Raw genomic sequence first — 23,822 nt, 5'->3', positions numbered from 1 at the left:
TTATTTCATGTCAAAAGCACTGCATAAGAAATAAATTTTAAAGTGATGAAATAAAGGAAATCACAAGCAGCTAAATAGTTTTAGACCAAAAGCGGGCAACAGCGACCGCATTGTCCGTAGTTTTAAACAACTACTCCTCCGTACATGAGGCAGGACATTGTGGGCAAGCATACATATGCGGAGTTGTTTGTTCTGCTCCACAGTCACACAAGGTGGAGAATTCCCCCAGGTAGTGCCACCTCGCCAAGTTGTCTTTAGATCTGCCCACTCCGCTTCTGAGTCTGTTCAGGGACTTCCAAGTTGCCCATTCTTGGTTTGCCCCAGGAGGAAGACCCTCATGGGGGGCCATCCAGTTAGAATTGCTAGGTTTAGCTGCCCAGAGGGACACCCTTGCTGCTGCTGGAGGAACATCAAGAGGAGTGGTGGTTCTCATGAAGCCCTTCCTTGATTTGAGTCTGGTGGGAGATGTCATGCAGTGGGTGGCTTTCATAATGTTCGACCTTATTTTTCTCACGGTTAGCAGCAACTTCCCATCGCACGTCAGGAGGGGCAATGCCAACTAACTTGTAGAGTTTATCAACAGGTGTAGGTTTAAGGCATCCTGTTATTATTCTGCATGTTTCGTTCAGTGCTATGTCCACCTGCTTCGCATGGGCAGACTTGTGTCAGACAGGACAGGCATACTCTGCAGTTGAGTAAGACAAGGCCAGGGCTGATGTTCTTACTACTTGTGGGTCTGCACCCCATGCACTGCCAGTCAGTTTCCGCAGGATGTTATTGCATGCAGCTACTTTGTGCTTGATGTTCATGCAGTGTTTCCTATATGTTAGTGTTCGATCTAAGGTGACACCAAGGTATTTAAGATGGAAACAGTGTTCAAGCTCTTGGCCTTCCCAAGTAACTTTCAGTTTCCTGTTGGCTTCACGGTTACGTAGGTGGAAAGCACACACTTGTGTCTTGGCAGGGTTAGACTTCAAGTGGTTATCTTTGTAGTAGCTGGAGAGGTCTTTCAAGGCATTAGTGAGTTGGTTTTCGACTGTTTCAAAATATTTTGCTTGTGTTGTTAGGCCAAGGTCATCAGCATATATAAAGCTCTTTGTGAGTGGTGGTTGTGGCTGATCTTTCGTGAAGATATTAAATAAGGTCAGTGCAAGAACGCTGCCTTGGGGTAAACCATTCTTTTGCCTCCTCCATCTACTTTTCCAGCCCTGAAACTCCACATAGAAGCTGCGGTTTTCCAGGAGGGTCTGGACAGTTTTTGTAAAGTCAAAGTCCTGGGTGATATGGTAGACTTTATGCAGCATTTTTCTATGTTGCACCATGTCATAGGTGGAAACAGATTAGCAAGGCTGAGCTACATTAAAACATTATCCTTCTCTACAGAAAGGACCAAAGTAGAAATTGTTTCTTCAGATGTTTTTAAAATGAAAGATAAATATGCCACCAATTGTGCAAATGAACATAGGTGCTCATCTTGGTTTGTTCAACTATAGTGGAATAGCACTTTTACCAATATAATGTTTTAATTAACTTTCTAAGTGCTCTTGAATCCCAATTTCAAGGGGAAATTAGCAATATAAACAAAATGAATAACAATAATAATAGTCACCAGAATGATGGTTTGGAGTAGCTTGATTTAAATTGCAGGATATATGTTTACTCTTTTGCAAAGTTAGCCCAAATGGACTTGCTCATCACTAACATGAGCTGAAGAGTGTGATGTTGGAAGAACGTTTATGGCTTGTCTGTACTTGCAAAAAACCCCAGACTGACCCTGAATAGGAGGATGGCTATCCCTATGACGCAAATCAATTTCCAGTGAACATCAAAGGTTGGTTCTTTTGTTATTCTTGTTGCTTGCTTTGCTTTAAACCAACTTTGCCCTGATTTCCCTGGACAAAGTTGGGGAATACTCCAGAATTTCAGAGTAATCTGGATAATGGGATTTGGACTGACTGACTTTCCAGACTAGACACCAGTGCCCTCACCCTTTCTCTGTAATCCACTAATCATGGATAAGATCATGGTTGTGTCTCCATTGCTACTCCTAGCGAGTTACAAAGTTTTGTGCAAGCTCCTGGACACTGCAGTCATCTCTGTTGACATCACAATGGGCCTCTGATGAGACTAGCAAGGAGGGGCGAAATCCCTTTCTTCTCCTTGGTCACAGAGGCACCTCATTCTGATATTGACAGAGGAGCCAGCATGACTAAGTGAACTGTCCTCCTTCTTTCTGTTTGCACAAGTGCCTCTGCTGTTAGAACAGGGCACACACGTAACCAACAAGAAGACGATGCCATCTCCCTTCTTTCTTTTTGCTCTGTTCTGATGTCAACAGAGGAACCTATAAGAGCCAGAACAGACCAAGCTCAATAGCTGACTAGAAGTAGCAGTGGCAGCAACATGGAGAAGGTAAGATGTGGTCCACTTCAGTGAGTCAGATGCACTGCTGAGCCACCTGAACAACAGCTCAGGATTTGACATGAACATGCCAGATCCAGGGCTTCTCCAGGGCATATTTACAGCAGGCTATAAATATTCAGATATGGTTTTATCTGAATTTTGTATAACTGTTTTTTGAATCTGTTTTTGATTATTAGAGCCCTGGTGGCAAAGTGTGTTAAAGCACTGAGCTGCTGAACTTGCAGACCGAAAGGTCCCAGCTTCAAATCCCAGGAGTGGAGTGAGCGCCCGCTGTTGCTTCAGCTTCTGCCAACCTAGCTGTTCGAAAACATGCCAATGTGAGTAGATCAATAGGGGGGAAGGTAACAGCGCTTCATGCAGTCATGCCGGCCACATGACCTTGGAGGTGTCTACGGACAATGCCGGCTCTTCAGCTTAGAAATATTGATGAGCACCAACCCCCAGAGTCAGACATGACTGGACTTAACATCAGCAGAAACCTTTACCTTTTTTAATCTGCTCAGTGTAGAGCCCCTACTTAATAGGCTTGGGCCCAAATCAGTTTGAATGAAAATTATTTGTAATATTCGGTGGTCCATTTTATATAATCTCTGAAAACAGAATGGGGAGGAAGGAGCCGAAAAGCCCAGGAAAACAGATTAAGAGAGCCAGATTTTATTGGCTACTGGAGGAGATAAAGTCTGCAATATACCTGAGGCAGGGGCTGCTGCGGGGCTCCTGGAGAAGATGGAATTATTGCAATGTCTTTTTCTCCCTCCCCTGGCAACAGCAGCGTCCATCCATTTCTTTTTGGAAAGTTTCCTAGGCTCCTCCTCCAGAGAGGACTCTGCTGGGAACTCCCTTACCCAGCAGCACTTACATGGGGCGGGAATTGAAAAGTCTCTGAGTTCCTCTCAAAGTATGATGAGACTTGAAGTTTTTTTCTCTCTCTGTTTCTCAGCCAAAAAAAGCCCAGTGGTGTTCATGCTCTAATTGGCTGAGAATGGACACAACCAGTGACTACAATTTCCAGAACCCTCCCTTACGGTATGTCTTATTTTAAAAAATGTTATGGTAAAAACATAAAATAATTCTTTAAAAAATCAGATTGGTGAATTGTTTTGAAACTTGGCAGGCCTGTAGTTGCATATGGGGTCTAAAACTGAGGTAGGTTTCATGCAGATAGGCCTTAAAATGACTGAGAACTGAGCCTTTAAAATTTCCTATTGTAACCAATGGACCGAATCTTTGCCAAATGAAAATGGCAACACCTCTCCCAATTTTAATAACTTTCTAGTAAACAGAATGAGAGGTTAGCCGTCAATGGACCCCGAAATTGCATGGCTTTTGGCTGAATTGCACACTTCTACTACTTAACATTTACCCTTCTTGCATTTTGTCTTCACTCTCAAATACAATTCCTTATCTTTAGAGAAAGTACCTTTCTTTTTCCTTTGTGCATGGAAAAGCAGCTTGTGGGAGGAAACATGGTTTCGATATGATGAACAGAGAGATTAAGCAGCTGTTGTCACTCTATTGTTTCACTCTTTGCAACATCAAAGGCTGCCTTTTGATGAAAAACAAAAAGAGGCATCTAACTTTACATATATTTTTTTGCATGATGCTACCAGGTCTTTCCGTTTATCCTTTCTCAAGGTTACCATGAAGAGTGTGATTTTGCAATAGTTTGAGGACTAAGGAAGAAACCACAAGATGCAACTCTAGGTACTAAAGTGATGGATAATTTTATTGGTAAAGAACAGCCCATCCTATTTTGATCTATATATATGCTGTCTAAGAGCTCCTTCAGAGGCTATAGAAAATTATTAAAAGAGCTAATGTACATGTATATAATTCATACATAATAGAACAATACATTAGTTACTGTATTTGTATTCTGCCTATAACTTGTAGGTACCTATTTGAAATTTTACTTCAGGAATTTGTGGATCTGAAACTCCCATACCTTTTACTTGACAAAAATAAAAAACAGAAGAGCAAAGGCTAAAGGGAGAGATTACAGGTTAAAAATAAAATGTATTGATGTCAGCAGATGATCAGGGAAAAAATAATTATTAGATAACAATCAAGGGCATTTTGACATAACTGGGCTGAAGCAGAAGATGATGGTTGGAGAATTCAGAGGAAATTTATATGCGTGGGTGGAGGTCAGGATTCTCATTTAACCCCTAGAGATGAAAGGCTTTAATTTTAAAATCTACCCCTACCTCCCCACTTTGAAATATTGCAAAAAGGGGAAAATCAATCAGAGGGGAAATGTTTATCAAAGCAGGTCTGAAAGAGATGGTCTCCAATGAGCATTGGAATCTGAATCAGTGTGAAAGAACAATCCCAAAACCTAGAAATATTACTTTTTAGATAAGCTCAAAGTGAGAATATAAACCTGAGGTCACAGAGTCTGTAATATTTGAAACCTGCTCTCAAATGTAGGCAGAAAGTCATGACCTTTTAAACAAATTCTAATGTCCAAGGATCTGAAGAGCAGATCCACTGCACTGCCCACTAACTCATCACAAGGGCCACTGGAATTGCCACGCATCATTGGGGATCATGGGGAGCCTTTTGCCCCACATCCCGCATTGCCTGACTTGATAGGAAGCTAATCCCATTGGAGGAAGCATCAGTCTTGGGGCTTCCCCACATTACTTCCTGTGCAACACGGAAAGCCTTCCATGTTGCCGCCGTGGCAACTTTTGCTGGCTCCATTCTAGATGACCCACAGAGCCCCGCCAGTGAGCTCTGTGGATCATCTAGGACTCAACCAGTTTATGCCACTGGAAAAAGCCCCATCTGATGAGGTTGTAAGACTTGTTCTTTAGTTAGGGAAGAAACCACACAAACCTTTGCCCCATAGAGGCCAATTCATAGCATGGATAATTTTGTTCCTGAATTTAGGCCAGAAGCCAGACTGAAAAACATTCAAGAGTACCTGGAGTTGGTTTCTCACAACATGTTGTTTTAAGTATCAGACAAAAATTAGAATGCCTAGAACAGGCACAAGCTCCTGGATAAAATTTTGAAGGCTAAGGAAAGCGCTTTCAGTAGTCATCTCATCATTTTTTAATATCCCACCTTGCTATCCTGTGAAGAAGCATTTATAAAACTAAGCAGTTTTTCAGTTCACCTGTTCGATTGCACCACTAGTTTAGTCTGGATAGTCCAAAGTCAAAATGTACATTATCAAAGTCACATCTCCAAGATTCCTGATCATGTCCTGATCCTTACAGTTTAGAATACAAGAAATCAATGTGAATTCAAGGAGATCTGTTCGGGAATATGGTACACAACTCCGTATGCAAATTAGAATTTTCTACTACATCTAGGTGATTCTGTGATATGCTTCTGCTAGACATTACCATAGAGCAATGTTTCTCAAACTCTGCTCAGGTGTTTTGGATTTGAGCTCCCAGAAATCCCAGCCAGTTTATCAGCTCCTTCCTTGAAAACATTGAAACCGAGGCTGGATGGTCATATGTCAGGGATACTTTGTGTTTTCCGGCATGGCAAGAGGTTGGACTAGGTAGCCCATGTGGTCTTTTCCAACTCTATTATTCTATGGTATAGGAATTGTGGAAGCCGAAGTCCAAAACATCTAGAGGAACAGAGTTTGAGAAACACTGCCATACAGGACCTAGAAAACTCAAAAGGGTGACTCTATTTATTTATTTATTTATTTATTTACAGTATTTATATTCCGCCCTTCTCACTCCGAAGGGGACTCAGGGCGGATCACATTATGTACATATAGGGCAAACATTCAATGCCCATTAACACATCGAACCAAGACAGAGACAACAGACAGACAGACGCAGAGGCAATTTAACCTTCTCCTGAGGGGATGTTCGATTCTGGCCACGGGGGGAGCAGCTGCTTTATCATCCACTCTGATGGCACTTCCTCACTTCCTCATTCCAACGTTATAAATTAGTTAAGCTTGCCTCCCCAATTTTATAAGTGGTACCTTATTTCCTAGATGCAACTATCTTTCGGGTTGGTAGGTCAGCAACGAGCAGGGGTTATATTTTATTTTTAATTGACGGGTGCTCACCCCGCCACGGGCTGGCCTCGAACTCATGACCTCATGGTCAGAGTGATTTATCGCAGCAGCTGTTTACCAGCCTGCACCACAGCCCGGCCCCTACTCTAGATCAGTAGTTCCCAACCTTGGGCCTCCAGGTGTTTTGGACTTCAACTCCACAGTTCCTAACAGCTGGTAAGCTGGCTGGTGTTTCTGGAAGTTGAAGTCCAAAACACCGAAGGCCCAAAGGCTGGGAACCACTGCCCTAGATCCTCTAGGGTGACTCTATGTTAACTTCAGGTGGAAGTAGTTCATTACAATAGGCGTCACCAATAGCCACAATTTTTTTCCCACAGTAAGTTCAGAGGTATATAGGGAGGAGGGGGGTCATATTGTTATGCACTCCTTTAAAACTGGGCCTAATGTCCTGCGTTTCTCACTAGAACAGCATGGGTAGGCCACATGCATCTTGTCTAGAGACCACCACTTAATGGCAAAATAGATAAAATGGGAGGGCAGCCTAGGCAAAAGTACAAAGATATGTATTGTAACACCATTTAGTAAAGTGAATGTACAAAGTGCTGAAGTGTTCCCTAGGATTTGAAAATGCCTAACTATGAATTATATCATTCTGTATTTTTTTTTTTTTGTAGTTCATTTCTTTTCATCACTGGTCATCTCTTGACACCTTGAGGGGTGGTTCAATGGTTGCACTTCTTGCCCCCAATCTCCTCCCTTAATTAATCTTTACTTTAAAAGTGGTGCAGTGGGGATATTTTAACAAGATACGTCTTGTGCCAAGCTCATACCTAGAACTGGTTCATTGGCTAATACACTATAATTAGTGGTCTAGGCATGACTACAATGTCCTTCAGAATGTTTAAGTGTAATGGAAATGAATGCTGCATCAGCAATGCAGAAAGCATGCTTAATTGGTTTGTGATAATACAGCAGGAAATAATGGACTGACTGATGGTGTATAATTTCACTTTTTCAACTTATCTCCACAGCATGAAGAAGCTAAAGCCTTCCCTATAGGTTCGGAATTACGTGTAATAAATGGGCAATCCACTGAAAGTCTGTTGTAAGCAAAAATATGATTCATGATAGACTTAGAGCTAGTCCCAAACCATACATTTGATTTGCAAGGTACTCCTAATCTCCTAAAGCCAATTGGATTTGTGTTGTCAATTAAAGGTTTTCTGTCTGGTGGCAAGAAAAGGAGCACCAATCCCATTTTGACTCATGACTTAGAAATTGTAGGGCTGGTATTTGTATTATAATATAACTAGCTGTGCCCGGCCACGCGTTGCTGTGGCGAAGTATGGTGGTATGGGAAATAAAGTATTGAGGAATTGGTGGTAGTTAAGGTCAAGGGTAAAGGTTTTCCCCAGACATTAAGTCCAGTCGTGTATTACTCTGGAGGTTGGTGCTCATCTCCATTTCTAAGCCGAAGAGCCGGCGTTGTCCGTAGACTCCTCCAAGGTCATGTGGGATGACTACATGGAGCGGCGTTACCTTCCCGCCGGAGCAGTACCTATTGATGCACTCACATTTGCATGTTTTCGAACTTCTGGGTTGGCAGAAGCTGGGGCTAACAGTGGGGGCTCTCTCCGCTCCCCCAATTCAAACCTGTGGCCTTTCGGTCCAGAAGTTCAACAGCTCAGCGCTTTAACATGCTGCGCCATCAGGGGATATTATTTCCTAAAGGTTGTGAATATACAATATTTCTGATTGGTTTTTTTGTTTGTTGGAGGCAAGTATGATTGCTGCAATTAGGAAAAATGATTAGGATGTAATGGCCTTGCAGCTTTAAAGCCTGGCTGTTTCCTCCCTGAGTGAATTTTTTGTTGGGAGGTGTTAGCTGGCCCTGATTGTTTCCTGTCTGGAATTCCCTTGTTTTCAGAGTGGTGTTGTTTGCGATATTTTATATGCTTCTACTGTCTGTGGCCCTGAGAAAACAGGATTTGCCAGACTTTGATGATGGGAATACTTTGTTGGGAGGTGTTAGCTGGCCCTGATTGTTTCCTGTGTGGAATTCCCCTGTTTATTTACTGTCCTGGTTTTAGAGATTATATTGTTCTGCATTATTCTATCCCAGTAATTATTTCATATTAAAGAAGAATCTCACTTATCCAACATTCGCTTATACAATGTTCTGGATTATCCAACGCAGTCTGCCTTTTCATAATCAATGTTTTTGTAGTCAGTGTTTTAAATTCATTGTGATATTTTAGTGGTAAATTTGTAAATACAGTACAGTAGAGTCTCACTTATCCAACATAAACGGGCCGGCAGAACGTTGGATAAGTGAATATGTTGGATAATGAGGAATTAAGGACAACCCTATTAAACATCAAATTAAGTTATGATTTTACAAATTAAGCACCAAAACATCATGTTAGACAACAAATTTGTCAGAAAAAGTAGTTCAGTACACAGTGATGCTATATAGTAATTACTGTATTTATGAATTTAGCACCAAAATATCACGATATATTGAAAGCATTGACTACAAAAATGCGTTGGATAATCTAGAACGTTGGATAAGCGAGTGTTGAATAAGTGAGACTCTACTGTAAATACTACATAGCATTACTGCGCATGGAACTACATTTTCTGTCAAATTTGTTGTATAATATGATGTTTTGATGCTTAATTTGTATAACGATTACCTAATTTGATGTTTAATTGGCTTTTCCTGAATCCCTTCTTATTATCCAACATATTCACTTATCCTGCCGGCCTGTTTACGTTGGATAAGTGAGACTGTACTGTATATTTCTAATCTTATATTATCTGCTCAGAACTGGATTATATGAGGCTCCTTCTTCACAGCTGTATAAAATGCACACTGAAGTGGATTATATGGCAGTGTGGAGTCAAGATAATCCAGTGCAAAGCAGATAATATAAGATTCTAAATGGGTTATATAGCTGTGTGGAAGGGCCTTGAGTCTACACTGCCATATAATCCAGTGCAAATTAGATAATCTGTGGAAGAAGTCTAAGTGAGGCCTAAATCTGCCTGTCCCCTAACTGAAACCTGGCTGTCCCTTGGTTGCTAGGCAACCAAATGGGCAGAGATTAGCCCTCTAAACTGGCAGCAATTGGATAAAAAAAAATATTGCTCTCCCTCTAATTGGACTTTATTTTTCTTTTATTTTTGTTGTATCAACCTTGAGGCGTGGATGATGGGTTGTGTTGTCAAATTTTGAGGTTGGGGGGCCTGTACTTTTGTTGTTTTGTGAATCGCCGTGATGCCATCACTCTTTTATATATATAGATGCACATTCATTCTTTATTCGTGGCTGCCATTGGAAAACCGATTTCTATGTTGGTGCAGAAGAGAACACTATGGATAGAATCAGACTCTTTAGTTGTACTTGCGCCAGTTTGACAATTCATAGTCCTGTGATCACACCTTTGCATACGCACCTTCCAGCACTTCTGATATTTCATATTTCTGAGGAATGTTGCAATTATAGATTTGAAAGACAAAAAAGATAAAGATAAAATCTAAAATGAAAGGACAGCCCGGGAATAGAGATGGAAAGGGGAGGGGGGCACTTCTGAGATCACTTTGCAGACTGAGTTCAAAGAATAAACATAGTTTGTATTTTATTAACTCAGCAGTTGGGAAGAGGAAAGTAGAAGTCCACCATTCTTAGTAGGCTCAAGCAAAAAAAAAACTCCTTATACCTCTCCTTAACAACCTTTCCTTCTTGAACTCCCATTGATGTTGCTGCTTGGTCATATGTCCCAGTTTTCATCTCAGAAATATTAGACAATATGGAATATCTTCTTTCAAACTAGAAGATATGGCTATGACTGCAACTTACAGGGTGATAACTTCACTCATTTTGTAGGGCAATTGTCAATTCTTGTTACATTTTTAAAATAGGGTTATGTCAACCAAAATGGTAGATGAGGAATATCAATGATTTGATGCTAGACTATAAATGTTGACTAATTAAGAATATATATATATATATATATATATATATATATATATATGCAGGCAGTCCCCTAGTTACAAACATTTGACATACAATTGACTAAGAACAGGAGTGAGACAACAAGAAGTGAGAGAAATCTACCCCTTGGAAGGGAAATTCACTTTTGGAAGAGTTATCATAGGGAAAAAGTGTCTCCACTGAAGCTTTAACACCAGTCCTTATTTCCACAACAAGTCAAATTTTTCAAAACCGAATTTTCACAGAGACAGAAAGTGAGTTGAAATATTCTGAACAGGGGCACAGACAGCCAAATAAATACCACAGGGGTGTTAACCCTTCCCTATGCTATCCAAAGCTTATATATCTATATACCTATATCTATTGAAAGAGATATTTGGCTGGAGTTACACTTAAAATGCATCTGTTCTGGCTTACACACAAATTCAAGAACAAACCTACAGAACCTATCTTGTTCGTAACTTGGGGAATGCCTGTATATATTATAATATAATATAATATATTATAATATTATAATAACAAAAAGCATTTTTGAGAAATGAGATAGTGAATAATTGTGTTTTTTTTGAAATTGCAGCTATGATGATAAATAGCTATTTTGGGGAGCTTGAAATCCAGTTGCAACTGATGATTTTAAAACTAACTTCTTTCCGACTTTGCACCCCTTGATTCCCATCACAACCCCCAAGAAATGTTCCATTCATATATAAGCATTGGCACTTGGGTTTGCCATGACCTTTGGCCTGTTGTACATGTTTTTGGAGACACAGCTTTGAAAGTATTTTATGCTCTCATCTTGTATGCCACAAATGGTGTCTGTTTGTGGCTTATGGTTAGCTTATCAAAGCAGAGACTGTCTGAATTTGGCAGGGATAATCTGAGGTGATACTTTCTTTTGGCTTGTTTTAAATTATCTCTGTTTCTGTTTGTAGCTTATGGTTAGTCTACAAAACTAGGATTCTAAATTACTTGGTTTTTGCTTGGGGTCTAGTAGGTTAGACATTCAGAAATAAGTGACTTGGGGGTTGTCTAGATGGCTAAAAAAATGTGCTCATCTTGTTTCCAGTGTTGTGGAAACACATGACATTCAACCATTTTCAAAGTGGAAGCACATCCTTTAGGTGGGGTAGATTCAGAGACGATGAAGTTAATTGGAGAGTAAGACAGATTGATGGATGATTATCCAATCTGATAATTTTGGTGTGTGTCACCATTTCGCATTTTTATTTTGTTCAGTGCATATTACTGAAGGTTAACAGACTTTTCAAATGGAGGCATACCTTTCAGAACTAACATATGTATGTATGCATGCAGGCATGTAGCCGAGGGGGGGGGGACGACTTGAGGGGCTTCAGCCCCCCCCTCCCCCCGAAATTCTCATGGCCTTACATTTATTATTTAAACTGTTATATTTATTTATATCATAATCTGATCACCATGCTCAATATATCCCATACGCATGGGGGTATTGGGTAACAATACAAAAGGTCTGCTAGGGTAGATCATCTCTCACTCAGACTCAGCCCCCCTCCCCCCAAATCAAAATCCTGGCTATAGGCCTGTGTGGCTAAAGGTCATGGTAGGACTTCTGACTTCAGTGAACAAGTCAGAACACCATCCCTCTTTCTTCCCTTACCTGATCTGACAGAAGAGCCTTCATTCTTGCTGGCTCAGTTACTGATTCAGGCAGGGATCTGCTTACAAACATTCACTAAAGTAATAGAAACTGTACACACGGCAAAGCCTTGGGATCCCCTTGGGTTCTCACCATAAAATTTGCCCACCTCCCATATACTAAGATGTGAGAGCCTCTGTTTATAGGCTTGTGCCTGTCACATTTTGTTAAATATTTAGTGTGAGTTGGGAGACATTCATAGTTCCCTTCCTTACTCATGATCACTCACTGGGGGCAGTTCCGGACAGCAATAAAGTCCACTTCAATACGGGTTTAAAAAACCCGGGTTGGGGCGGACTGTAGTCTGCACACCGCCCCAAAAGCCCACACTTTTCGCACGTGTTGTCTACATGTCTTCCTGGTACCTACTGGGAGAACATAGAGAAAGCCCCCACCCCCTACCAAAACGCCTTAAAAAGAGGGGGAAGCAGAAAAAATAACTTACCGGCTTCCGTTAGGTTTCACAGCACAGTCCCTGAGATGTACCATTATGCACAAAAAACCAAGGGTCATATCACTCTCCCCCCCCCCCCCCCCCCCGGGGTTTTTTGCACATAATGTACATCCAAGGGACTGTGCTGTGAGAACTAATGGAAGCCAGTAAGTTATTTTTACTGTTTCCCCCCATTTTAAAGGGGTTTGGGGACTGGGAGGGGGCAATCTTGCACCTTCTGGGCCCCAAGAACCCAAAAGGTGCAGTATGGGTGTTTGAACAGGTCACAGGGAAGTTCCCGGACTTTCCATGGGGCTATCCACATAGGATCACAGCTCATTAGACTCGGCCCTTTCAGAAAAGTGTGTGTTTAATGGGCTATCGAATTAATTTGCTGCAAGCCAGGGTTTGTAGCGAATGAATTCATTTTTCTCTAGTACGTCATCTGGATGGCCCATTTTAATGTGCAGGAACACCTGCTTTGAAGGGGCTGTCTGGATACGCCCTGGGATGCAAAGAAAGAAAGTGGACTGGAATGGAGAGGCATCCAATAAACATGCAAAGTAGGTGGTATGATTGTCAGATAAAGGCTGTTAGTTGATAGGTTTCTGCATGCTGGGAGGAAAAACAGACATAATTCGACAATCTGAATCAGGCAGAGAGTGTGACTTGCTTGTTAGGTGAGACAGGATTCCAGTATGATCTTTGGATTCTTGACACAACAACATCCAAGTAAATTCAAGCATCAAAATAGCTCAAGGCCTTTTATTTGCCTTTCTTCTGAAATCCTTTTGGAAAAGTTTTTCTTGATGTTTGCACTGATATCTTAAATTAATGTGCTACAAGTACTGCTCTTGGAACAATTCCTCTTAGTTACAGCAAAAGTAACAAGATTTTTCTTTTATTTGCATTAACAGAACCAGAAAGAAGTCTGAGATTATCCTGTATCTTGTGTTTTCCCTCCCTCTGGTGGGCTATGTTAGGAAGAGCAGATATTGTTCCTGTTGGAAAGTTCTTGATCGCTTCTGATTTCCTAAGCTGGTATTCATGTTGTCTGCAGTCTTCAGGATATCATGGGCAATAGACTAACAGGAAATAAAGGCAAATACTCTAGTGTGGTGCTGAGGCAAATGCATCAATTTCCTCTTGTTCTGTTCTATATTACTCAATGAAAGTCATTATAACAATAAATGGAATGTGACTTATTCTGGGAACATTTCATTTTTGACTAAAGTGTCCCTTTATTATACAATGTTCTTGTGAGAGAAATGTAAACATATATCATTTATACCAGATTGTAGATTCCTGTACTTCTGCAACTGGGGAGAAGGGAACATTTTATCTGGGCAGTAGAAGTGATAAACCCAATGCAAATAATGTTGAATAATATACAAAGTTTACCTACATAAAGCTACATTATGGGTATAGTTGAAAGTGCAATGACCCAGGACTGTTTACGGACAACGGCTCTGTCTTTGTGTGATATATGATATTTTATGTGATGTGTTTAATAATGTTTAATGTTTTATTAGGGGAGGGTCAATTTTGATGTTTTATGCTTCATGCCGGCCACATGACCTTGGAGGTGTCTATGGACAACGCCGGCTCTTCAGCTTAGAAATGGAGATGAGCACCAACCCCCAGAGTCAGACATGACTGGATTTAATGTCAGGGGAAACCTTTACCTTTATGCTTTTTAAAAAAAATTGAGGACACTGAATTGTTGCCAGCACTGTGAACCACCCTGAGTCCCCTTCGGAGTTGAGAAGGGCGGTATATAAATACCGCAAATATCAAATGAAATAAGACCACAAAAAAGAAGAAAAGGTATAACAAATGTCACAACCTATAAAAATGTACACACATATGCATATTCTACAAGTAACATACTAAATCTACATTAAACAAAACTACGGAATTCTAAAAAAGGCTTCTATGTCACTGTCATTTGGCCAGATTGCAATTATAGATATCATACACTTTTTCTAGTTAATAAAAAAGAAACTTTTATTTTTTTTCTCATTCAATTAATTTTATTGAAGTTTTTAACATAATAAGCAAACTGTTGGGTGAAAAATACCTAGCATAGATGAGGATAGAAGGTTTAGGGAGGGGAGGGACGGAGGGAGGAGGGGAGAGGAGAAAAGAAGACAGAAGGTGGGAAAGGAGAAAAAAAGGAAGAGAATGGAGAAAAAAGAAAAAAAGAAAAAAACACAAAAAACAACAAAACACAAAAAAACAACACAACAAAATAAAACAAAACCCAAGAAAAACAGGTGCACACACACCGATTGGTATGACTTCCCTTCTAATCCATTGCGAGTCCTTATTTGTTTTCCTTATGAGTCCTTCAGTGGATCTATGTTTACTTTCCTATTCCCTTTCCTTTTCAACTTTTTTTGTTGGTCTGTTGGCCATTTCTTTTCCCCTGTCCTTGATATATTCTTTGTAGAGGTCCCAATTTGTTGGCTTCACAGAATTTACCCAGTTTTTCTTTAATAAAAATGCTAGTTTATCCATGTCTTTGATCTCCATCATTTTGTTTCTCCATTGGTCCATCTCAGGGGTTTCCTCAAGTAGCAGATCCTTTCAGCGGTGATCGTATGCGTATATAATATATCTTTATCCAGGCCTAAGATCAACTCGGAGTCAATTATTCCTAGAAGATAATATTCCAGTTTTCAGAGAAATTTCATTTTGAAGATTTTTTGACATTCTTTGTGTATGGTTTTCCAATATTTGGTGGCTTTTTTACACATCCACCAAATGCGGAAGAAACTCCCATCATGGTTTAAAACAGTAATATACGTTTCTACTTTAAATATTACTTCTACATAGGATACTTATTTTAACAAAAGCCTTAAGTTAAATTCCAGGCCTCATTTTTTTCTTTGTGTAGTTAGTCATAGTTAAAACTCCATTCTTCTTTAAAATTTTCTACATTTTTTTCTCTATTTATCATGTCAGAAGCGAATTGGGAATATGTAGGATTAGGGGAGCATGTTTGATCATTGTAATTGTGCAAGCACTAATAACATGAATTGGAATAACTGTGATGTCATAAGTTCAGTGTACAACATTGTAATAATCGAATAGGATGCCAGCCTTAGATTTTATAGAAACATTTATATAATTTTGAATTGCTGGGAAAGCTAATGTTTTTCAATCACATAAAAAGAATGAAGAACAATTGAAAGAACATGGATTTTTTTTTCCTTGAAAAAACATAGAAGGAAAACGGAACAAAAAGGTGATTCACTAAAGGTCAATATTTTCACTTTCTACCTTTCCATAAAGCAGATAGTAGCCTTATGTCTATATAATTACTAACTCGATTTCAAGAATTCCTTTTACTGTTAATTCTTTGCAGAATCTTAGAGCTTAAGAAGATGTGATGAATGGATGATCCATGTTGAGATCTCGGGGCCCATCCAGACAGTACCTTTATCCCAGGAGCTTCTGCAGCAAACAGGAGAGTGGCCAGACGTGGTTCCCTGTAAACACAAAAGCAATTGCTACGAAAGGCAAAAAACGTAAGATTTCCAGGTGCAGGAATATTGTGGTTTTGAGCTGAATATGAGGATCTTTGCATGTCTGTATGTCCCTGCAATCGGAAAGCAAGGAATTTTTTATCTGGGTTTGTTCCCGGGTTTTAGATGTTTGTTCCTGATTGGTCGGTTCTTAAAAAGAAGGTGGCACTTGAGTAGAAGGCAAAAACTTTGTCCTGGGAAGAGGAACTTCATTCTTCACCTATTTAATGAAGTTTGTGGCAGAAAAACGAAGTTCCTAGGGTGAGACAAGTACTTTCACAGTAAGTAGTACACAACGAAACAGAAACAGACACTTTCAACCCAGGAACAGAATGTCATCATTACTATAATTACTCAGACATTGTTGTATGGCCATCTGTGCAGACAGGTTTCATGGTGTACTTGTGCCAACAGGATGATGTTGTTGGGCTATACATGTCAGTTTCTTGTTGTGTTTATGCTGACAACATGGGTACTGTTAAGCAAATGGCAAAAACTTACTACTGGCTGCTGGGACATGGACATGCTGGAGAGGAATGTAAATATCTAGAACCAGGGTCATGCAGGAGGTAATAGGAACAGACATGTATAACCCTGTTATCCCATGCCACAAGTACACCTCTAAATCTGTCTGGGCAGATGGCCAAGCAGCCTCTAAAAAGTTGCAACAATGACCAAGTTCTGTTCCTGGTTGAAAGTGTGTGTTCCTGTTTGATTGTACAGTGCAGACTTGGGTAGAAGTGGTCTACCCCACAAGCTTTAGTTGTGTGGCAGAAACATCATGAAACATGTGGATCACAAAGTTTCTCTAGCCAGGACAAAGTTGTCACCCTGGGGTTAAAGTTGTACATCTTTTCACAAAAAGAGCAATCAGAAACAGATATGTATAACCCAGGAACAGCACCCTGTTTTTCAATGCTACAAGTGCATAACTGATGCAAAACGATTTTATTGATCAGCCAGCTGACCTTATTAAAACAACAAAAGTACACAACCAAATCTGTCAGGACAGATGGCCAGGCAGCCAGGCTGTAAAAAGTGCCAATAATAACAAAACTTTGTTCCTGGCTTGAAAGTGTGTGTTCCTGTTTGATTGGGCAGTGTTGACTTGGGCAGAAGTGGTCCTACCCCATTAAGTGTGTTTGTGTGGCAGATACTTCATGAAATGTCTGGAGGGCAAAATTTCTTTGGCCAGGACAAAGAACAGAACTTTCCCAGAGATTTACATATCCGCATATCCGCATCTTGTTTTTTTTTTTTTTTTAAGCTGATGTTTCTGGCGGACATCCTGCGATGGCCATCTTGGAGGCCTCTAAATCTTGCAACAAAGCAGCAAATGTGGATGACAGAGGCAGAAATCCCAGGACCAACAAGTCTGTATGTGGAGTTTTCTTCTGTATGTAAGTTTTCTTCTGAAGTCCCAGGATTTTTTGCCCCTCCCTAAAACCTGCTGCTGTCTGAAAGAGCCCTCAGATATTTTTAAAGGATACGGCCACAGCAGTGACACAATTCAGAATGTAGCTGTCAAAATTAAGTTAACCCTTCCTTTTTGTTTTAAAAGTACTTGCAAAAGACATGCGTATAAGAGAGCCATCAAGATGTTGCACACTGAGCATTAGGTTATGATTTTCAGACCAGAATTTGATTCTTTACTTGCCCATAGAAACCTTCTTGGTTACCTTGGATGAGTCACATACTTTCAGACCTCATCGTAGGTTCGCCATACAATGGAAATGGGTAGAAGGTATGCAACAATATATTACCTATATCCATAGGGAAAGTGTGGGATGACAGTTGCTGTTGGCCCGTAATCAGTCACACCACTAATTCCTAGCTTTGATTCCAAAAAAATATTTTTCTCCAACTCTAGTAGAACCTGTGAAATGAGCCATATGTTCAGCCTCTGTTTTGCCCATGGCTTTTGGAATAAATTAATTTTCTGCTCCCCCTAGGAGTCTTAAACCAACGGAAGAAGTTATAAAAATGACTGACACAAACACTCTTCTGAAAAAAAAATAACTGCCTACTCACTTTGCAAAAGAAATGAAAATGGCTGAGACTGGGAATGGTGCCATACCTGCAAAGTGCCTCTGTTTGCTTGGGGTGCATGACATTTCTTGTGTGAACTTATGTGATGCTTCTTATGTGAGCCTAATGTAATCCTGTCACATTTGTGTTGAAAAAAACCCAGACAACTGTGTGGGAGTAAAAACAGGTCATGGCTTTTATTAATAACAGTATCAATTATTTGAGATGAAGATCGGTACAGCAGGGTTGATGAAACTCCCTTTGCATAATTCAAATCCATGGTGTATCCATCTGCTCTTGTTTCAAGTATGAGCTACATTCTGTCTTGCTGTGGAAGTAGAAAGGGGGTGAGAGTCAATATCTGGAAGGCATTCCCCCAAGACTGCATCCCTCTCCACATTCTCACCCATTGTAGTAAGAGTAGGTCATCTCAAGAGATTTCCAAATCTCATGAGAATCACAAGGCTTGCAAAAGTTGGATCTAGCCCACAGTGTCCTGAAAACTGCCCATATGCAATCACTGCAAGACCATGGAAAATCTATTTGTGCAGCCAAGCAAGTATGATCATTCACTGCAAACAATCCCCTTTGGCATGCTCAAGGAGCCATTGCCAGGAGTTTCTGCTGTTCTGTTTAGGCTTCGTTGCCCAAGGTATATGATGCTCACCAATAAAGCGCACACATGGAGAATGTTTGCCAGTGTGTAGTTGTGTCACACACTATGCACATTTATTGACATCACATACCATTCTGCAATTGCCCCACCCCACCTCTGGAAAAAATATAGCAGAACCCCAGATATACATAGCAGCTCCTGGAAGACATCTGTAATGAGGAAAAGGGAGTAGATAAATCACCCTCCTTTGAACCACAATCTCAATCTTTATACCTCAGCTTCATTCATTCTTTAAATATGTATGGCCATGGATGTGTCATTCTTGTAGAGTTGTGTGGCAAAGTAGTTTACCTAGTTATTAATTCTTGGGTCACTATCTCCTCGCCCACTGTTAGGGTCTCCAGATGTTTCACCATTCAGTATCGTTATCTCTGGCTTAGGTGTGGGAATATAAGGAAATGTGGGAATCTTCGTAGGTTTGTTCCCATCTGGGACCCTTGTCACTGTCACAGGTTTCTTTGTTGTGGTGCTTAGTGGGGGCTTGTGGACAGGAACAAAATAATACACAAAGCAATATTTTGGTCTCCCAAAGCAATATGTATATCTTCCGTTATAAAATGGCTTGTAGCCATAGCCTTTTCTTGGAACATAGCGCTGTGAAGACAGAACAAAATATAGTTTATAAAAACAGATAGAGTTATTTCAGTTTTCAGGAGTTTCCCTAAATGCATAAAACTACTGAACAATTTGGGGAAAAGAGACAGATACCATTCTGAAGGGAAGGGGGAAATCATTCCCTGCCACTGGCAACACTAAAGGTGAACTTTCCATCTCCACATCCCAAAAACTTTGCCCCAACTGATCATTATTATTTATTTACAGTATTTATATTCCACTCTTCTCACCCCGAAGGGGACTCAGGGAGGATCACATTATGTACATATAGGGCAAACATTCAATGCCCATAAACACATCGAACCGAGACAGAGACAAACGCAGGCTCCGAGCTGGCCTCGAACCCATGACCTCTTGGTCAGAATGATTTGTTGCAGCTGGCTGCAGCCGGCTGCTCACCAGCCTGCGCCACAGCCCAGGCCTATGAAAATGTTTAAAATGATCAATATGTGCCACTTTGGTTGTGACTCTCCTGGCTGATGTAGTTGCTTCACATACTAATATGCACCAACCATTCTAAAATCCTTTTTGTTCTGTCAAACACCATGCATCTCTACATAACAATAGGAAAAGCAACTTGCTGCTGAATATGGGCATCAGGTAGTAGTAAATTTATGGATTAGCCCTTAGGCCATATTACAGTACCAAACCAAAAAGCATCAGGCAGGAATTTCTGCTTGTGCAGGTATCTTTGTTGTTAAAACTATGGACTATTATTACCACATAAACAAAATTCAGACTGTGTTGTCAAAGGCTTTCATGGCCAGAATCACTGGGTTGCTGAGTTTTCCAGGCTGTATGGCCATGCTCCAGAAGCACTCTCTCCTGACGTTTTACCCACATCTATGACAAGCATCCTCAGAGGTTGTGAGGTTCTTGGAAAACAGCCCAGAAAACTCACAGCAATCCAAAGTTCAGGCTATTAGATCAAGGTTAGGGTGGGAAAACTATCTGTGTCCTTTGGATCCAATTCTAATTTGAAAAGGGTCTCAGAGGGGTATTCCAGCATTGAAACGATTGAAAGGCACAAAGAAAGGCCAACGTAAAATGAAGGTGAGTACTATGCATTCTTGTCAATTTGGATGTTCTTCCTGCAAGTACATCCAAGGGGGCTAAATAATATTTGTTTTTAGTTCTGACTGGCATATCCACTAAATCAATAGGATGTCCATGTTTGTTTTTAACTGCCAGGGAGTCAACTTCGATTTATGGCAACCCCACAAATGACAGCTCAATGTATTGAGACCAGGGCCGTAGCCAGAAAAAAATGGGGGGGGGGGGACTTTTTTTTTTTTTAGCAAATCATGAAGAATAGTTCCATAATACAAAATAATTTAGAAATCAGGCTCCATCGATAAACTTCAGTGGACACTCAAAACAGATAAACTTTAGTGGACACTCATGAGGATTTGGTTAGCCAGTTAAAATTCATGAGTAAACCAGGTTTTTTAAAACCTGAAAAATTTGGGGGGGGGGGGTGTTGAACCCCTAACAACCCCCCCCCCCCCCCGTTGGCTACAGCCCTGATTGAGACCTATGTATTGGCAATCAAGTATTCAATGGGTAAACTCTACTTTCAACTAAGCAACAGGATTCCAGCCAAATATCTCCAGTCATTGAATTGAGAAAGAAGAAAAGCTTACAGATGGATGAAGAATCCATGTCTTAAATGGAAAGATCAAGCTGTTAGTCTGTGATCATTGAGCAACAATTGTACTTACACTTTGCACTTGCCAAGAGAAACTCATGGTGAAAAATAACAAGAGCAACAATATTCCAATGGTCTTCATCGTGTAGCTAGTATTTCTGATGAGGGACCAAAAGAAAGTGTTTATTAATTAAAATATTTACATTTTATCTTATCCTATATCATGGGATTTCAGAGTGCTGTACAAGTGAAAACAATTTAAATAGTTTGAACAGACTAAAAACTTATCAAAGAGAACCAGTGTGGCATAGTGTCTTGAACATTGGAATAGGGCTGGATCTACGCTGCCATATAATCCAGATGATCAAATCAGATAATTCAGATTGTCTGATTTGAACTGGATTATACAGTATGAGTCTACAGTGCCATATAAACCAGTTCAAATCAGATAATCTGGATTTTATGTGGCTATGTAGAAGGAGCCTGAGTTACAGTATATTCTCTCAGCCTCAGAGAAAGGAAAAAACAGTCCCACTCAGAACAAATCCTACCAAGAAAAAAATGATGGATTTGCCTTGGCCCCCTTCCACACTGCCATATAAAATCCAGAATATCTGCTTTGAACTAGATTATATGGCTGTGTAGACTCATATAAGGAGCCCCCTGGTGGCATAGCAGGTTAAACCACTGAGCTGCTGACCTTGCTGACCAAAAGGTTGGTGGTTCAAATTCGGGGAGCGCAGTGAGCTTCCGGTATTAGCCCCAGCTTCTGCCAACCTAGTAGTTTGAAAACATGCAAATGTGAGTAGATCAATAGGTACCAGGAAGGTAATGGGGCTCCATGCAGTCATGCTGGCCACATGCCCTAGGAGGTGTCTACGGACAATGCCGGCTCCCCAGCTTAGAAATGGAGATGAACACCAACGCCCAAAGTCGGGCACAACTAGAATTAATGTCAGAGGGGAACCTTTACCTAGATATATAATCCAGTTCAAAGCAGATAATGTGGAATATCTGATCTGATAATCTGGATCATATGGCAATGTAGAAGAGGTCTGAAGAATTGCTGTATGTTAGAATCAGCATGAAGATACTCAATAGTAACAACAATAAAATGTATCAAACAACTTAACAGGGTAAAAATACCTAAAACCAAGTGTTTTTTTAAGGAATATGAAATGATGCCTGAAAGGTTTTACAGTAGAGTCTAACTTATCCAACATTCTGAATTATCCAACGCATTTTTGTAGTCGATGTTTTCAAAACATCATGATATTTTGGTGCTAAATTTGTAAACACAGTATTACTACATAGCATTACTGGGTATTGAACTACGTTTTCTGTCAAATTTGTTGTATAACGTGTTGTTTTGGTGCTTAATTTGTAAAATCATAACCTAATTTGATGTTTCCTTAATCCCTCCTTATTATCCAACATATTCACTTATCCAACTTTCTGCCGGCCCGTTTATGTTGGATAAGTGAGACTCTACTGTACTTATAAAAAGCCATGTTTTGATTTAGCACCAGAATAAAAGTGATGTAGGTACCAAATGAACCTCCAAAGGGTCCTCTATGCCAGAAGACAGGAACCAAGGCAAAGGAGGCCTTTCACCAAATCTTCCCACAATATATTGCTCCAACTGCTGAGAGTCATAGAAGGACCCCATCAGAGGTCTCAATTGTATACATTTTAGGATATACATCACTCCAAATATATCTAGTGGCTAACCCAAGCCCTAACGACCATTAGCTTCTCCACTGTAGTGGCAGATATTTTTACTATATATGCCAAGAGAAAGTGCAAAGTAACTCTGATCAGGGAAACATACAACTTACCTTTCATTAGCTGCCCTTCTAGCAAAACTGAGTGTGGCACCTTGGTTTTGATGTCTCACACCAGTCATTATTTGTACCTGACAGTCCTTCTCCTTCAGCCTATTGGCTTGTCCATTGTTGCATGAATCAGTGTCAGGTGACATCAGTGATCTCAATGCCGAGCCCCTACACTGGCATGAACCCAAAACCACATGTCTGATTCACACAACCAGTCCCATTCAGCTAATAACCTTATTCAGAGCTGTAAAGGCAAATCTGTTAATGTATTTTCTTAATAGTCTGGGAAGAGTAAGGACAGGATTCCTCATCAAGATGAGGTTATGGTGTCTATGACCTCATCACACTAGAGCATGGATCCACTTTAAATCCAGTTTCTGCCTTCTGTAGAATTCTGGAGTTTGTAGTTTGTGAGGCCCAGTGCCTGCCTGGCTGAGTAATTTAAAAGCCTCTCTCCAAATTACAAGGTCCAGAATTCTGCAGGAGGCAGAAAGTGGATTTAAAATGGATGTATGTTCTAGTGTGATGAGGTCGACATACCAGGGATTCATGCTAATCCTTTAGTTTGCTTCAGTTGCTCATTTGTTTGGATAGACAAAGAGTTAATCAGAGAATGAAAAATGAGATATTCTCTATATTGTGGAAGCAAGGTTCCTGTGGTCATTTTTTTTTCCATGTCAGGAGCAACCGGAGTTGCTTCTGGAATGAGAGAATTGGCCCTCTGCAAGGACGTTGCCCAGGGGACGGCCGGATGTTTTTGATGTTTTACCATCCTTGTGGGAGGCTTCTCTCATGTCCCCGCATGGAGCTGGAGCTGATAGAGGGAGCTCATCCGTGCTCTCCCTGGGTGGGATTTGAACCTGGCAGCCTTCAGGTCAGCACCCCAACCTTCAAGTCACAAGGCTTTAATCCCCTAGGCCATCGGAGGCTCCCCTGTGGTCATGAGATACTTCTACTCATTTAC

General features: G+C 40.5%; 2 long non-coding RNA genes across 4 annotated transcripts; one reads left to right on the top strand and one right to left on the bottom strand.

The window, feature by feature from the left end:
• The first annotated feature begins 2,136 nt into the window (after positions 1-2,136).
• On the top strand, positions 2,137-18,308 carry LOC134296466 (uncharacterized). 3 transcript variants are annotated; one of them, XR_010003215.1, is made up of 6 exons: positions 2,137-2,412; positions 3,365-3,450; positions 4,060-4,128; positions 15,897-16,059; positions 17,324-17,456; positions 18,009-18,303. It is a non-coding gene; the product is annotated as an uncharacterized LOC134296466 (long non-coding RNA). The 3 variants fall into 3 exon arrangements; XR_010003216.1 differs by lacking the exon at positions 2,137-2,412 and adding an exon at positions 2,553-2,741 and having other exon boundaries at positions 18,009-18,308; XR_010003217.1 differs by lacking the exon at positions 4,060-4,128 and having other exon boundaries at positions 18,009-18,301.
• On the bottom strand, positions 18,272-23,065 carry LOC107982390 (uncharacterized). Its single transcript, XR_010003218.1, has 3 exons — positions 22,862-23,065; positions 21,097-21,181; positions 18,272-18,412 (listed from the first exon to the last, which is right to left on the bottom strand). It is a non-coding gene; the product is annotated as an uncharacterized LOC107982390 (long non-coding RNA).
• Positions 23,066-23,822: the final 757 nt, after the last annotated feature.

The sequence above is a fragment of the Anolis carolinensis genome, chromosome 2 (assembly GCF_035594765.1).
Source record: "Anolis carolinensis isolate JA03-04 chromosome 2, rAnoCar3.1.pri, whole genome shotgun sequence".
Lineage (NCBI taxonomy): Eukaryota > Metazoa > Chordata > Lepidosauria > Squamata > Dactyloidae > Anolis > Anolis carolinensis.
Note: the sequence above shows the minus strand (reverse complement) of the source record. Positions and strands in the feature narration are given on the sequence as shown.